Genomic DNA, 13,619 nt, shown 5'->3' with positions numbered 1-13,619 from the left:
ACAACAACAACAACAACAACAACAACAACAATACTCTGGGGAAGACCCAAACATTTTAAAAGTTGGAGGGCTAAAAGTGTTCAAAATGCCCTCCATATGTGCCGATTTTCACCCCACTAGCCTAAAAACTGAGGTGGGGGGGGGTGAGCCTCAGAAGCCCTCCCATTGCAGCCAATGGCCCAAAATGTTTTGTCTTTTTTCATAAGCCAGATGAAAATTTGTGTTTTATAGGCAGCCCATTTTCGATAACGGGACATAAATGCGAAAATGAGACGGCACAAATGAAACTACACAAAACGAATAGCAATTCTATACGAATGCACACCTCTACCGGATGCTATTTCCTCTCCTGCCTATCAAGAGCATAGGCATTAGCGGAAATAAGTGGAAAAAACAATATGGAAGTTCAAAGAATTATCTCTGACCCCATCTACAATCCTGTATAATGCAGTTCTACTACCCTTGATGTGCAAGATAAATTGGAATCTTTATATTTAACTAAAAATTCTGCTGATATAGAACATATCAGGTGGATCACCTTTCTAAGCTTAGCCCCAACTAGCATGACCAATTCATCAGAAGCCAGACCATTTCAATATGTCACTGCAATGCATGTCTCTCAGGGCAGCTGGCTAAAAACCATAACTTTAACAAATTGAAAAAGCTCAGTTGTAAGACAAAGAAAACAACATAATGGAGAGAACAATAAAATAACATAGTAGACAATAAATAACCCATGATTAGAGTGAGATTGCATTTTTGGACAGAATACATTGGCAAATAGAAAATTTTAGCCTGATCAAATCAGGCAATTTCCTCTGAAGAGGTCATCCTCTTCTACAGTGCTGTGGCCAAGGCTGCATCTTTACTGCAGTTTGACACCACTTTAACTGTCATGGCTCAATGCTATGGAGTCCTGGGATTTGTGGTTTTGTTAGGTATTGACACTCTTGGGCAGAGAACAGTGAAGGCCTTATAAAGCTACGACTCCCATGAGACCACAGCGTTGAACGATGGCAGTTTTAATGGTGTCAAACTGTATATATTAATGAATTGATTTAGAGATTTTCCTCCACCTAACACCAGTCAGGATAGTCAAGAGAGTGGTCTCTAATAAAGAACAGATGGCAGAAGCAAACTCTAGCACAAGTTAAACACTACTATGTCTTTCAATCGATATTTTAAATATTTGTTCACTTCCTCATTTGTGAGAGGTTGTCTTTAGAGTGTATTGTATGCATTCTGGAGTTTGGCAAACAACCAGCATCAATTTGCAAATACCCAGCAGTGGTTCATCCGTACCCAGTTTATGAATAAATAGGCCTCCAGTTCATTTTGAACACAATCCCTTTGCTGCCAAGTCATCTTCTTTTAGAAGCAAAATGGGGGGCAGGGAAGGACATCTCCACATGCCAAAAGCTTCTCGTGTTTCCAGGCATTGTATTGGCACTAGAAACGGGAGCCTTGGAAATATATCTCAGTGAGGGGAAAAATATATATTTGCCTGAAGCTCAACCCAGTCAGAATGGAGGAAAATATTAAACACTATGAATAAATTATTGTTTGAACAAACACTAAATGATAGAAGCATCTAAGCTGCTTTTGTTTCATACATTCCCCTCTAAATAAATAAAATAAACCACCGTTTACATCCATAAGCAAAATGAATTATTTTTGAGGCAACATGATGGGGGCAGCTCTACACAATTTGTGGTACCCATCCTTTACAATTAGAAGGGTTTGAATATGCAGTCAACCAAGCTTTTAAATTGGCTGAACACTCTGAACCACTTTATTTATGTTCTTTCCAAGGGTTAGAAAAGACACTAGGAAGTGAACCATGATTCCAATGGAGCAGAGCCAGAAACATTCATAATTATTACTCTCTTTATTCTGTCACTGTACTTTTACATTGGCTGTTTGCTGGAAATTCCAAATTTAGAAACTTGAAAAACTAATTAGAAATCCAATTACTAACATTAGAAAGCTCTGACCTGTAAAAACACACACAGAGACTCCTGTATGCCAAAAATAGTCTCTAAATCTGTTGCATTCTTGTGAGAATTATGACAACGTGACAACAAGTTTTAGGGAACATTGAAAGCCTGTGTGTGAATAACATAAACATACACTCCAGTTTACATGCAACCCTTACAGTATGTTGTGTTATACAGCAAAAATGACCTGTGAATTATTAACAAGCAAAAACAGCATTGCAGATGGAGAAAACTTGGTTTTGCAAATTCTTGGTACTAACATTTGACAATTTGAGTATCTCCAATGTGAGAACAAGAGTCAAAGGGTTTATTTAAACGTCTTCTATAAATCTGTGCTGCTTCACCAAGCAAGGGAGTGCTTATAGTCTTCTGTGTAATGTTGGATTAAAGACGTCCATTTGCCTGCCTGAAATATTGATAAAAATTAAAAACTGGACTCTTACTATGGCTTTGTGCTGGCATTTGTTGTTCATTGTCATTAAGTTAGCTTTCAGCTATGGCAGTCCTATGAATTACTACCATAAGTGAAAACTGAGTAAATGACAATCAACATCTATTTTACATCTACAGTTGTCTTCTGTATTTTGAATTGGGAGAAGGGAGGCTTGTATTAATACATTTGAAACTGTTATCAGATTGGATTGGATTTTTTCAATTGCCTTTTGCAGGAGTATGGCTGACAAGGAGCTCTGGTGTGGGTCATGAGGTCACGAAGTGTCGGAAGTGACTGAACGAATAAACAACAAAAAGTATGTAATGCCTATAGTTTGTTTAGTCCAATACAGGTTAATTATGAATTTTACCAGTGAATGTACAATATTGTATCAGCTAATCCCTAGAGTTGCAGCACTTTCCTTTTTTATTTTATGTTGTGGGTGTGGTAACAGGCCTGAACCCATGGTTAGGAATCCTAAAAGAGAAGGGAATTCAGGATGGATGGAAGTTTCTTAAAAGTGAGATTTTGAAGGCACAATTTCAAAGAGTTTGAATGGGGAGGGCAAATGGTAGGTAATACAGAAGCAAAGAGAAAGAAAAAAGTAAAGAAAAGCCAATGCAATGTTAGGCCACATTTATAGTAGACAAATTTCTAGATCAAGAGAAATGATGGTACCACTCTATTCTGCTTTCAGATTTAAAAATAATAATGAAATGCCAATTGATCCTCAGAGTGCTCTGCCAGCCCTAACCCTCCTTAAGTTAATATGCCATTGATTCTTTATATTATTTTTCCTGTACCCTCAGTAATTTTGTAGAATTAATTTTTGGAATTATGTTTTGTTTAAAATTGCTAAGAGCTTGCCCTAATGTGTCTGTAACTCTTCGTTGCATATGCACCCATCCAAAAAATGAGAAAGGCGAGACCCCCCCTTTTTTTGCAACTGGAAAAAGAAAGAGGGCCAAAATTTGAGTCTGTATTTCCAGAGCATGTAAATAGCCATTATGGGTAGGTCCTAGGACTTGTAGTCCCCAAAGGTAACCTTTCAAAGCTCTACATGCCTTCAATAGAGATGCAATTAGGATACTATTGAGGGAGGACCAGGAATAGAAGGTTAAGGCCAGTATCACCCAGGGCTACAGCTATGGGGAGGATCAAAATGAGGGTATGGCTCCACACAGAAGAATTCTACCACTCCATGAATTTAGCTTTCAGTATCCACATTTTTAGTCCTGAAAAAATTTCTATCCTATAACTTTTTTTATTTGCTATGCTCACATTTCCATCGTAACTTTGCTTATCTATTTTCTTTGGAAACCACTTTGAGTCCCCCCAGGGGTGAGAAAAGCGGTATAGAAATGCAGATAAAATAATAATAATAATAATAATAATAATAATAATAATAATAATAATCTGAATTTCTAAATGCTCCACTGAGATTTAAGTAATTCCAATGCTTAAAATTTGGGGAGTGAAAAAAAAAATAGGCAGGTGAGGGCATAATATGTATGTCTACTCCCACTTCACATAGCTACACCCCTGGGGTCCCCATCAAGCAGCTGCTTTAATCCCACTGTCATGGCAGGGCCTAACTTCAGTTTCCAATTCATTTATATATCCTGACCTGGTGATTTGAGTAACCTTGTGTGTTGTGTTTAATTTTTGCATTCCACAAGGTAGTGTCACAGCAGGACACTGATGGAAATTAAATTGGCAGTTAGACTTAACTGCTGTTGCCTGGCACTATTGCGAGGTAAGTCCAGGACTCACTGAAGGACGAGTAGGCCAACAAAGGGAAGATTTGCCAGGTACCCTTCAAATCTGAAGCTGGCTCTGTGCAAGGGAGTGTTTAACATTCCCCAACTGATCTTTCCACCTTGGTATGCCACACAACTCAAAATAAGTCTGCCTGGACTCACTGCTGACATGAGAGAAAGGACCAGGAACTGGTTTTTAACATAATTAGTTTTAATATGCTTTATCACAGGGGTCCCCAAACTAAGGCCCGGGGGCCACATGCAGCCCATCGAAGCCATTTATCCGGCCCCCGATGCGGCGGTGGCTCCCTCCTCCTCCACTGAGGAAGGCACGGGCAGTCCGGTGTGCGCCTTCCAAAGCTTTGCTTGTTTATAATGGTATTTTAATTATTATTTAATTAATTATTAATTAATTATTAAGGGGTGCTTTGCTAGTGATTTTGGTGCACAAAGGTAGACGGGGGTTGGATTAAATGGCCCAAGGGGTCTCATCCAACCCTCTTTATTATTATTATTATTATTATTATTATTATTGACAGAAGGACACAGTATAACACAGCAAACGAGATATTATTGCTGGATTTTGTATCACAAAATCACAAGTTGAACACTTCCCAAGCATTTAGGACTGTGTGATTTTTTATTATTATTATTATTATTATTATTATTATTATTATTATTATTATTATTAAAAGCAACATTGAGGCTGGGTGGACATTTGTTGGACTAAATGGCCCAAGGGGTCTCTTCCAACCCTCTTTATTATTTTTATTATGATTATGATTACGATTAACATTAAGGCTATATTTGTTCCCATTTTGTTTGTTTTTTACTTCAAAATAAGATTTGTGCAGTGTGAATGGAAATTTATTCGTATTTTTTTTTTAAACTATTGTCCGGCCCTCCAACGGTCTGAGGGACCATGAACTGGCCTCCTGTTTAAAAGGTTTGGGGACCCCTGCTTTATCATGTATTGTTGTTTAATTTTTGCATTTTTCATTTATGTATTTATTATTTATTCATGTATTTTGAGTCAGTATTGTATTATGTCTGAATGCCATCTAATTTTTGCCAAGTGTTAGCAGCTCTACGTCCCTCAATGAGGGAGTGAGGAGCGTATCTAAAACAAAGTAAACAAATAACAGTCAGTCACTACTTTATGTCTCCTTAATGTAAACAGCTTGACCAAGATTTGCTAAAATTTGTAGAACCATAGAATCACAGAATCATAGAGTTGGAAGAGACCTCATGGGCCATCCAGTCCAAACCCCTGCCAAGAAGCAGGAAAATTGCATTCAAAGCACTCCTGACAGATGGCCATCCAGCCTCTGTTTAAAAGCCTCCAAAGAAGGAGTCTCTGCCACAGTCTGGGGCAGAGAGTTCCATAGCTGAACAGCTCTCACAGTTAGGAAGTTCTTCCTGATGTTCAGGTGGAATCTCCTTTCCTGTACCTTTAAGCCGTTGCTCTGAGTCCTAGTCTCCAGGGCAGCAGAAATAAGCCTGCTCCCTCCTCCCTATGACTTCCCCTCACATATTTATACATGGCCATCATGTCTCCTCTCAGCCTTTTCTTATCTTTAAGCTGCTCCTCACAGGGCTTGTTCTTCAGACCCTAGATCATTTTAGTTGCCTTCCTCTGGACACATTGCAGCTTGTCAACATCTCCCTTCAATTGCGGTGCCCAGAATTGGGCAAAATATTCCAGGTGTGGTCTGACTAAAGCAGAATAGAGCATTATTATTATTATTATTATTATTATTATTATTATTATTATTAACCTTATTTATATCGTGTCTTTCTCTACCCTAAGGGGGACTCAACGTGGCTTACAAAGACACTTATACAGTGCCTTAGAACATAACAGAAACATGAGAGAAAATTGAATTAAAATTAATACATACAAAATAGAATAAATACATTTGAATGTAGCATGACTTCCCTGGATCTAGACAATATACTCCTATTTATGCAGGCCAAAATCCCATTGGCTCTTTTACCTGCCGCATCACATTGTAGTCTCATGTTTAACTTGTTGTCCATGAGGACTCCAAGATCTTTTTCGCACATACTGCTGTCGAGCTAGGCGTCCCCCATTCTGTATTCCATTTTTTCTGCCTACGTGGAGTATCTTGCATTTGTCCCTGTTGGACTTCATTTTGTTAGTTTCAGCCCATCTCTATAATCTGTTAAGATCATTTTGGATTCTGCTCCTGTCTGCTAGAGTATTAGTTATCCCTCTCAATTTGGTGTCATCTGCAAACTTGATGATCATGCCTTCTAACCCTTCGTCTAAGTCATTAATAAAGATGTTGAACAGAACTGGGCCCGGGACGGAACCCTGCGGCACTCCACTCGTCACTTCTTTCCAGGATGAGGAGGAAGCGTTGGTGAGCACCCTTTAAGTTCATTCACTTAACCAATTACAGATCCACCTAGTTTTGCCTAGCCCACATTTGACTAGCTTATTTGCCAGAAGGTCATGGGGGACCTTGTTGAAGGCCTTACTGAAATCCAGATATGCTACATCCACTTCATTCCTCGCATCTACCCAACTTGTAACTCTATCAAAAAAAGAGATCAGATTAGTCTGGAATGATTTGTTTTTGATAAATCTGTGTTGATTATTAGCAATGACCACATTTGTTTCTAAGTGTTTGCAGACCACTTCCTTTATGATCTTTTCCAGAATTTTGCCTGGTATCGACGTGAGGCTGACCGGACGGTAATTGGGTCTTCCTTTTTTCCCTTCTTGAAGATAGGGACCACATTTGCCCTCCTCCAATCTGCTGGGACTTCTCCCGTTCTCCAAGAACTCTCAAAGATGATTGCCGGTGGTTCTGAAATAGCATCCACTAGTTCCTTCAATACTCTTGGATGTAGTTGATCTGGCCCTGGGGACTTGAATTCATTTCGAAGAGGATTATGAAGCTACATTCTGGTATGTCTCATTCCAAAAGCAGACATTGTACAGAATTATGGTGAGGATAGACCAGGAAGTGTAGATGCAGGGTTCTCAGATTTCAGTATCTGGCCCCTCTTCTCTGGTCTTCAGGCTGAAAGAGAGTAATATCAGGGCAAAGTGTGAAAAGAGTATGAATATATTTTCTCCATTTCTTTAGAATGTGCAGTTGATACTTAATCTATGATGCTTAATACGTAACATAATCAGAGGCTGCCTCCTTTGATATTCATAGCATTCAGGTTTTGACTATGAAATTTCAGTATCTGAGATAGCCAATGCCATGATCTGGTAAAAATACAAGGTGAGTGAAAATGTGGGTTGAATGAACTTTTGGATCATACAGATTTTCATGCTTTTCTTCTATATTGGAAAGACCAAGAGAGAAAAATGGCAATAAAAATTTGGGCATTCGGAATGCTGAGATCTCTGAGCTACTGAACTTGTGCTGATCCACTAGAACTTTATGTCATAGGGCTAGGCTGGTTAGATTTAGAGGGGGCTATAAAAGCCTCTAGGTCAGTGGTTCTCAACCTGGGGTCCCCAGTTGTTTTTGACTTTACAACCTCCAGAAATCCCAGCCAGTTTACCACCTCTTATGATTTCTGGGAATTGAAAGCCAAAAACATATGGAGACCCCAGATTGAGAATCACTGCTCTAGGTCATGCTGAGACTTTGCTTGAACATCTGGATCTAGCGGTTGGCAGCAAAAGTTTACATCTGCCCCCAAAAATAGGCTGTTTAAGACCAATCACTGATGGGGAAAGAAATGAGTTATTGGGATTATACAGATAACAATGAGCTTTCTCAGGGTCTACAAAACAAACAAACAAATTTGTACAAGTGTATCTGAAGCAAAATTCTGGTACATGTCATTTTAGGTAAAACCTGACCAATATTAGACTGTACAAGAAGAAAAAGCAGATTCACAAAGGAGATGCACCAGAGCATCTTAATGCATGAACTGGACTTAGGACATCAATTCATAAATGCAATCAATGCGATATATGACAAACAATATGCCAAGATTCAAATTAATGGACAAACCTCTGAGCTATTCGAGATTAGTAAAGGCACTAGACAAGGCTGTCCCCTATCCCCGCTTATTTTTATATTGTTGCTGGAATTATTACTAAAGAGTATTAAAGAGAGCCTTTGCGGATGATATAATAGGTATAATTGAAAATCCATGCCAGAACTTAGAAACTTGGTTACAAAAATTAGACCAATTTGGGAAATTGGCAGGCTTTAGATTGAATAAGAAAAAACCCGATGATCCTAACAAAGAACATGACAAAGATGAAACAAGCAAAAAAACAGGTTTACAAATTGCAACAAAAATAAAATATTTAGGTATATGGATCACTTTAAAAAATGGACAATTACTAACAAACAATTACGAAAGAGTGTGGAACGAAATAAGGAAAGACTTGGAAAAATGGAAAGCCCTAAATCTTTCCCTCTTGGGAAGGATATCATTGGTAAAAATGAATGTCTTACCAAGACTATTGTTCTTATTCCAAAACTTACCAATAATACGTAACAATACGTAAAGAATGGAATAAAGACCTTTTAAAATTTGTATGGAAGGGGGAAAACCCCAGAATTAAATACACGATACTAATGGATAAAAAAACAAATAGAGGTGGTTTTGGTTTCCTGGACTTAAAATTATACCATGATGCATGTGCCTTAGCCTGGATTAAGGATTGGATGAATCTAAAAAGAGAAAAATTGCTTTCCTTAGAGGTACGTGACTTGCGGGTGGGCTGGCACTCTTACGTTTGGTACGAGAGAGAGAAAAAAGAGAAAAATTTTGGGAACCACTTCATACGATCCTCACTACTTAGGATCTGGCAAAAATATAAAAACAACTTCTATTCATAGTGGATATGGCTATCCACTATGGAGGCCAATCAAAGAAGATTACTAGGCTGGTCCAAATAGCCAACATATAAGGATTTATTAACAAAGGGTTCAACAACTTTGAAATCTCATGAGGAGCTCAAACATAAGTTTACCAATATTTCCTGGCTACACTATTTGCAGATTATATAACAAAGACAGAGCAATTGGCTTTAGTCAAAGTGAGCAATTTTGGGACAAATTTTTAAAAATGGAAAATAAGACAATCACAAAAATTTATAACAAATTATTGGAGTGGTCAACAGAAGGGGAAATACAGTAGAGTCTCACTTATTCAAGACTCGCTTATCCAAGGTTCTGGATTATCTAAGGCATTTTTGTAGTCAATGTTTTCAATATATCATGATATTTTGGTGCTAAATTCGTAAATACAGTAATTACAACATAACATTACTGCGTATTTTGTTCACTTATTTGACCACAGCCACTAGAATTAGCTTTGCAAAACAGTGGAAGCAAAAGGAAATACCAAATATAGAGGAATGTATCCAGAAAATGAGAGAGATTAAAGACATGGACAAACTAACTTTCTTACTAAAGAAAAATTCAGGAAGCCCGATAAAATATACAGACTGGTCCAAGGTAGAGGAATACGAAAGGAAAAGAAAATGAATAGCACGAATAGGATGAATTTCTATGTTTCTTCTTCCTTTCTTCTCTGGGCTCTTTCTTCTCCCTATCTGTCTTTTTTCTCAGAACGGAGAAGTAAAGAATAGCTGATTTATTTTATATTGATGATAAGATCTTTTTTACCCCCGACCAAGAAACTGTTATCCAGAATTGGAATCGCAAAGGCCAAGATGGAAGTCACAACCTTTTAAAAATATATATATACTTTTTTTGTACCTACTAAAGGACACAGGAATTTGGGGGGGGGGGGGGTTGTCTTTCCTCCTTTTTCTGTTACTCTTCTAACTTTCTTTACTTTCTCAACAAAAATTGTTCTCACTCTTTCGATGTACCTTAACTTTATATATATATATCAATAAAAATATAATAAAAAAGGAGATGCACCAGAGCAGATAGGCAGTTAAGTTTCTGCTCATATTCTCTTTTTGTTACTGGAGAATATCTTTAAATCTATTTGATGTATGCTGTATATTACAAAAGGGCATCAGGCTTCATAAGGTTGCTACTACATCCAACAGAATCTGTTAATCATTTTAGTCATACTCCTTGCAATTCTTTGCACCAGCTATACAAATAATCTATTTCACATTGCTTTGAAGAGCTGTAAGAGGACTTGCATTCCTGCTATGAAACTCATTCAAGTATCATATTAACCTATGTCTGTGTGATAACTTCCAATGCCTCCTTCACCCATATGGTTCTCCTCAGATGTGCTGAACTACAAATCTCTCTGATTCCAGTCATTATAATCACTGATTGATCATATTGACTGGGAATGATAGGAATTGTAATGCAATATATTTGTAAAGAACCAGATTAAAGAAAACTGTGGTAATTAAAGATTGGGAAATATTCACAATTTGTTCATTTCTTAGCTGAATAATTTTTTTTTCATGTTAGGAATGACTTGAGAAACTGCAAGTCACTTCTGGTGTGAGGGAATTGACCGTCTGCAAGGACATTGCCCAAGGACTCCTGGATGTTTGATGTTTTTACATCCTTGTGGGAGGCTTCTCTCATGTCCCTGCATGGGGAGCTGGAGCTGACAGAAGAAGCTCATCCCCTCTCTCCCCAGATTCAAACCTGCAACCTTCAGGTCAGCTACCCAACCTTCAAGTCAGCAGTCATGCCGGCACAAGGGTTTAACTCATTGCACCACTGGCTGAATAAATGATATCATGAGACTTGGGAAACCCAGAAAGAAAGAAAGACACAGTAGTAGGAACGTTATGCAGTTTTCATCCAGTGTCCATACGTTTTGAAGTCTTTCAGGAAATGGTATTAGGCAGAAATGCACATGTAGGAATTGTGGGGTTTTGCACACACACAAACATACACAAAACACTGTTTCCAGACAGGCACAACTGTGCTGTGGCCAAGCTTGCTGTGGTTATGCAAAAAACAGCAGTACAAAATTTTTCCACCAGCACAAAAAATGGGTTCACACTTTTGTTTTGCAATATTTTTGTGTTCTGTGCAAGAGGTTTTTTTTTGTTGTGCAGTATTTTTGTTACATTGCTGGAGTTTTGTTGGCAGAAAACAACAGTGGTGCACATTTGTTCCTGCATAGAATGATTTCCTCCCTTAAAAACTACGGGAATGCTGGGCAAAAATTGTGCAGAAACATTTGATTTCTTGGCAGTGGTGAGAAAACTGGGAGAACACCTTCTCACTTGCCAAAATGAAACAGTAAAATATTATCATCCGTAAAATGTATAGAATATGTCATTGTCAATGTACAGTGTATAGCATGATTGGTAATCATGGTTTCATTTGGCTGCATCTGACAAAATGACAAAATATCTAAGAATTTCCTAAGGCCCTCCAAAAAAATCTACAGTAACCTCAACAATGTATCTCTTATAAACGGATTGCATTGTACATGAGATCTTAAATTCCACAAAGAAAAAAAATCTGTATATGTCCAGGGTTCATATGCCTGCTGAAACATTGATCTCTCTGCATATAGCAATACAGTGTTCCCTCACTACTTCGTGGTTCACTTTTCGTGGATTCGCTGTTTCGTGGTTTTTCAATAAACTCTAAAAGATTATTATAAATCATAAAAAATTACAATTTACAGCCTAAGGAAGGGAGGAAGGAGAAGCCAAAGGGAGAGAAAAGGAGCCCAAGCAGCAACAAGAGGAGAAGGAGGCGATTTACCAACACATGATTGGTTGATAAAGACTTATAATAGTATATAACTACTAAAATAATGTGTAAATATTAAAATAAATATAGTGTCCCTACTTTGCGGATTTTCACTTATTGCGGGTGGTCCTGGAACCTAACCCCCGCGATAAGTGAGGGAACACTGTAGCTAAATAAGGATTACAAATATTTTTAAATCTAAGAGGGCACCTCTTTAGGATCTCTAGGTCCTCCAACACAACTCCATGGTGAACTTTGGGAAATTGACCATATCATTGCACTGGATGATCTACAAATACCTAGATAAACTTTTTTTCTAGGAATCTCTAGGTCCTGTAGTACAACTCTATATCAATTTCTGGTGTTAGTGATTCCTAGAGTTTAGGGAATTTAGGTCCAACATTATATATTCTGGTATCTTTATTCTAGTCCAGTGATTCTCAACTTTTATTCCACCTGGTGTTTTGGACCTCAGCACTCAGAATTCTTGACTGTTGGCCAAACTGGCAGGGATTTCTGGGAATTTTCCCAATCTAACAGGTCTTTGATGCTGGCCCTAGAACCTTGGTATGCTTATGTGGGTATATGTGTTCTGCCCAGGTCTTAAATCTGTGGGATGGTTGCAAGAGTATGACTACAGAAGAGTGAGAAAATATTCTAAATCAGAACTTAAATATTAACCTTAAAATGATTGGATCATGAGTGAGAGATATGATGTTTGCTGTTAGTTTTAATTGATAGATTAGGGCTGCATGTTTGTCCCACTAACTTCAACAGAACATATTTACAATGTATGTGTGTGATTGCCTTGTTAGTTGTTAAATCTCCAAATAAAGGAAAAGAATTGAAACTTGGTAAACTTTTATGTTCAGACACACTGCTTCCAAAAAAAGGGACTGCCTTCACTGGACAACAATTACAGCAGTTGTTCACAAAGTCATTTTCTCAAGCTGTGTAAGCAACACACTCAATTTTCATGATCAATGGAGTTAATGAATATTCTTACCTGTAGAAAAAGCAAGCATTTTAAATTTCTTTAAAATGATCAATACCATATTATTACTTAAATGTAAAGGGAAGAGCTTCTACAATAGCATTCCTGCTTCCTGCCTTCTGGACCACAAGCCTGTGTTCATGTTTACATCAAGGTCGGCGGCAGTTGCTTAATCGCCAGAGCAAAGAGCAGCAAAGAACAGAAAAGGGAAGCACCACCATCAGCGCTACATTTTTAGTTACCATGAGTGGTTTGCTTTTCCATCGTGAGACAACACTTCAGTCTTCTACTAGTTAGAGCGAGGAAATGATTAGTGCTCTATTAACTGGTGGGGTCATTGTTGTATGTTGTGTATTTATGTGTGTTTTTTTCCTTTTCTTTCCCCCCTCCTTTTGTTGACACTGGAGTTGCAACAAATTAAACCTTAGAAGACAGTTGAAGAGTACGCCCTCCTGTGATGGGACAAGGATTGTTACTGACTGGTTGATGCCGCAGAGGGGTGTGTGTCCTTGTTGGTTCTCTTGGACATCTCAGTGGCTTTCAATACCATCGACCATGATATCCGTCTGAGTCGGCTCTCTGGAATAGGTATTGGGGGTGCTGCACTGCAGTGGCTCCGCTCCTTCCTAGAGGGCCGTACTCACATCGTAAAGCTGGGAGACTCCTGCTCGGACCCCTGGCCTTTGACCTGTGGGGTCCCGCAAGGTTCCATTCTTTCTCCCATGCTTTTCAACATCTACAGGAAACCGCTGGCTGAGGTCATCCAGA

The 13,619-nt window shown here is 38.3% G+C and overlaps 1 long non-coding RNA gene across 3 annotated transcripts in view; it reads left to right on the top strand.

Annotated features, from left to right (window-relative positions):
• LOC134297982 (uncharacterized) overlaps nucleotides 1–13,252 on the top strand; it is a 31,043-nt gene extending 17,791 nt beyond the window's left edge. The window contains exons 2-4 of one of the 3 annotated variants that reach the window (XR_010004938.1): nucleotides 2,666–6,577; nucleotides 6,877–7,128; nucleotides 10,607–13,252. This is a non-coding gene — a long non-coding RNA (uncharacterized LOC134297982). Of the gene's footprint in view, nucleotides 1–503; nucleotides 7,129–10,606 lie in introns of those variants that run through there. The other 2 variants (XR_010004941.1, XR_010004936.1) reach the window with 2 other exon arrangements.
• Nucleotides 13,253–13,619: the final 367 nt, after the last annotated feature.

This window comes from Anolis carolinensis, chromosome 1 (genome assembly GCF_035594765.1).
Source record: "Anolis carolinensis isolate JA03-04 chromosome 1, rAnoCar3.1.pri, whole genome shotgun sequence".
NCBI classification, from domain to species: domain Eukaryota; kingdom Metazoa; phylum Chordata; class Lepidosauria; order Squamata; family Dactyloidae; genus Anolis; species Anolis carolinensis.
Note: the sequence above shows the minus strand (reverse complement) of the source record. Positions and strands in the feature narration are given on the sequence as shown.